Raw genomic sequence first — 4,326 nt, 5'->3', positions numbered from 1 at the left:
GCCGAAACAGTCGCGCGTGGATGACGTCAAGCAGGTTCGTCAGACCAGGAAATGTAGTTTTACTTGTAATGTTAGACTACGTGCTTCTGGTAAACGAATTTATTTATCTCTAAATAAAGTTTTGATTATATCTGCTCGTACTTATAACAGAGCAGTTTACGACAATTAATAGAGTCGTAAACAGAAGCGCACAAACTGCTATTCTTAACGAATTTTCATCAATTACTACTATTTATTTAATATATTTTAATGTATGTTAATACTGGCATGCGTTATGTTACACTTCAGTATACAGTATAAGAACTATTGTTTGTAATTCACAATTTTGCATAGTTAAATAACATGTGATTTGAAAGGTGAACATTTGCACAAAGACAGAAATTCATAGAGTCGTGACAAACGTTTTAAAAGGAGTGAGATTGTGCTTCAGCTGGACTCCAGCTGCCTCCCTAGATAACATTTCACAATGAAGGCTTCAGTAATATTTTAAGAATTTCACTTGTTACAGATGCTCAGCCGGCAAAGTCATGTTGTATCACTGCAAAGAACTCTGCACGCTGTAACTCTGTGCTGTCGGCTGTGGCAGGCAAAAGACTTCCCAGAAAGTCCTGATCTGTTTTTGCACCCTGCACATCTGATGTTTAGTCCGCCTCCTGACTGAAGTTGTTCGTTTCAGGCCCTGCGGCAGAGTTTCCGTCCTCTGTGGCAACCTTGGTCTCTGCCCCTGATTCGACCTGACACATGGTCAATTACGCAAACAAGAGGAGAAATAAATCGCTGGCTGGTGCAGTGCAGTAGAAGCCACCGACTTCAATGGACGTGACGTCCATTTCGACATTTTGAAATGGACGTCACGGCTGATTTTGTAATGTAGAGAGAGTACCGTGCCTATTTATTCATGTATTATGTATTCTCAGAGCCATCCTTCAGTGTGGTGGACAGCAAAAGAAAATGATTTGGGCATTTAAATAAGCGGGAAGTGTGTGAGAAGAAGAAGAGAGCGAGATGACCAGAGGGCATTAAATACATGGTGTACCTTTTCACCATAAACACCAGAGCGTGTGCATGTACAGTATGTGTTCTTGTACAACTGTCTTTCTGGGGGACCATTTTTAATTTTACTCCATCGGAGTGAGGACAGTTGTTCAAAGTGAGGACATTTTGGCCAGTCCTCACTTCTTTACAAGGCTGTTTGTGGATTAAGACTCGGTTTTAGGGTAAATGGTACAATTAGGTTATGGTTAGGTCTAGGGAATGAATGTCAATGAATGTCCTCACGATGATAGCCATACAAACATTTCTATGTGTGTGTGGTCATCAGTTAGCTTGCGTGTTGTCCAGCACTGCTGCTGTTTAGCCTTGGGGAAATAGATACTTTTGATTTACTATTCACTTTCACATCTCTCTACAGTACTGACCTACATTCAGCAGCTGCTACGTGTGTGCATGCGTGAGAGGGATAGGTACAGGGTGCAGGAGAGGAAAATGAGATAAGAGAAATAAGGGATATAAAACAATTTTATCAGCTGTTATCTGTTTCTCTTCTGTTTGACTTCTATAGCTTGATTTTTTTGTTCTGATGTTCATCTGCTTATCATCTTAATCTGCTAATTCTGTGCATACTATGTGTGTGTCTGCATAGCAATGTTTGTATTCATGTCACTGTGTATGCGTTCGACCTTCTGAACTGAACAGAAGAGAACAAGCACATGCTTACCCACGCTTACTTATACGCAAATGTATGCACACATAGAAGATAGGGAAGAGGATTTTTTTCCCCGTGCAAGACAAAGAAAACAACACAATCGCTGAGAGCTTTTGAAGAACTTCCTCGCAGCAGGAGATTCCTTCATCTAATCTTCAAGAACCACTGAGCCCTGGAAACATCTCGGCGGGGAGCTACATTGTTGTTACAACTCTGCAGGGGAACTGACTCCCCTGCTTTTTCATGGCAGGTGTTCAATTTAAATTTAAGACCACAAATCTTTTCAAGGCACCATGCTCAGCTCAGGTAAACCACAAATCAATCAACCGTCCAGTAGTTCGGGAAGCGGAAGCAGCCACCATTCGGGACAACTAACTGCTAATGACCTTTTACGTTTGTGCCACCGCTGATGATTTGTGAGGGTGTGTTGCAGACAGCCTGTCGAATGTTTTTGCATGTGTCATGGGGAAAAATGAGTAGGTCGCTGTGGACTAATGACGGTCTGTGTGGTGCACAGTCCTCACTTCACTGTGATTCAGTGGACGATGACTGCTTTGACCTTTTATTGCTGGTAGTAAATGAAAACTGTTGTCAGCCCCAAACACGGAGCAGACTGAAGCAGCTGAGGATACAAAAGGGTCCTCACCCCTGTCTCTGTGTGTGTGTGTGTCTACTGACTAAGCAGCATGTTGTCTATGACTGTGTCATCAGGATGGTGTTGCTGAATTACATTTTGGGATAGAAATGTGGGAATCTTTACACAGAATGTCCTGCCAGAAAAACTAATCTGAATTAATGTCCCATTACAGAGTTTGTGTGTGTGTGTTCTTGTACAGCTATCTTTCTGAGGACCAGGGCATTGGCACGAGGGCATTTTTGCAAAGTAAGGACATTTTGGTCCTTACGTCTTTACAAGGCTGTTTGAGGGTTAAGGTAATTTCAGGGTAATGGTTACAATTAGGTTAGGGTTATGGTTAGGATAAGGGTTAGGGTTAGGCACTTAGATAATTAGGGTTAGGATAAGAGGGCTAGGGAACGCATTATGTCAATGAATGTCCTCACAAAGATAACCATGCAAACCTGTGCGTGTGTGTCTCTGTGTGTGCAGCATAGAAAAAGGGGTACAAGTGCATCAGCCAGATGGAGGTGTGTTACAAAGCAAGCCTGGTGATCTGATGGAGAAAATGAAACCTCCCATCATCCCTCAGCACAAAAACAAGGAGAGAAACACACATGCAGGGAGAGTTGTCCTCCCCTACTTCTTTATCCACTCTCCTCACCTCCTCCTCCTCCTCCTCTTCTACTTAAGAATAAGCTCACAGTTTTCTACACTTTCTACCAGTATATTTGATCCTACAGGAGGCACAGCAGGTGTAAAGAGGGATCCAGGCCCGCAGAAAACAAGCACCAACAAGCCATCGTGAAAAGTGGTTTTCATCTTCTTGCTGTGCGTTATTTCACGTAATATCAACAGTCTGAACCTGTGAACTAAACTGCGAGGGATACCACAACAGTTGCAGCTCCTCAAGCGTGCAGGTAAACTGTTCTGACACCAGTGGGCGCCATCAGATCACGGTTCCCCCTCTTTTCTGTGAACGCATTGATCTTAACTGTGCCCACGAAGGGAAACAATCTGGTCTCAGGCTGTGCTACACAATTTACTGAGCAGTAAATAATGGCTAAATGCAGCAATGAAAGCCGCCGTGCAGTGCTTTGTGTCTGTAGCACATGTTAAATTGCAGTTTAGCTGTCTGACAGTTGAGCTGCTCTTTCATGTCTTCATGTGATTTCTTCATGTTTGCTTCTACAGGTCTGCCTCTTCCTGAAATCTGCAGATAGACAGATAAATCTAAGCTGTGAGGGTAAATCAAATGATAATTCAGAACCATGGACAGCTCTTAATACTTTGATTTAGCTCTGCCCCAGCAGCAGAACATCTCTAAATGAGCGTGCCTCCTATTATCTTGTCGTCACGCATTCGGAGCAGCATACACAACGTCTCTGAAGAAGCTCCTGAGAGAGGATTTAGAAATAGTGATAAATAAGAGCATATTCTAAATTGTTTCATTCATTAAAGACACAAAATGTAAACTCACAAGCTTTATTGTTCTAAATTGTAGTTATTACACATATTGTCAGTGTAATATTAGAAAAATTGTAAAAGTTTAATTTAGTTTTAATTGCAAGACTACATTCAGCATACCGTGAAGGCAAGGCAGCTGTGTGAGACCATTTTGTAACAATCTAGTGTCTGAACAGGGATCAACCAGTGCTTTTGATGATAAAAAGTCATTGTTATTCCGGCTTGTGAGCTGAGGGAGCGGTGATAGAAAACATCCTGGCAAATAAACAGAGGTTCACTGGCACAATAGAGGCTGAAACAGAGCACAGAATTATGCAATGAAATCTAACAGGCCTCCGCGGAGCAACACGAGCTGAAGAACTCATAAATGTTTGAGGAGCTGCCGGGATAATGTGCGCTTTTGTCGACGTTCTCGGCTCACACGATGAAGCTCCCTCCGCACAAAACAGAGCAAATGTTCCCGTCGTGTCACCTGTGCACAAAATACTGGAGATACAGTACAGTCCAGATGAATGCTGCTGTCATTTTGTCTTCGCTC

Source organism: Chelon labrosus (genome assembly GCF_963514085.1).
Source record: "Chelon labrosus genome assembly, chromosome: 11".
Classification (NCBI taxonomy): Eukaryota; Metazoa; Chordata; class Actinopteri; order Mugiliformes; family Mugilidae; genus Chelon; species Chelon labrosus.
Note: the sequence above shows the minus strand (reverse complement) of the source record.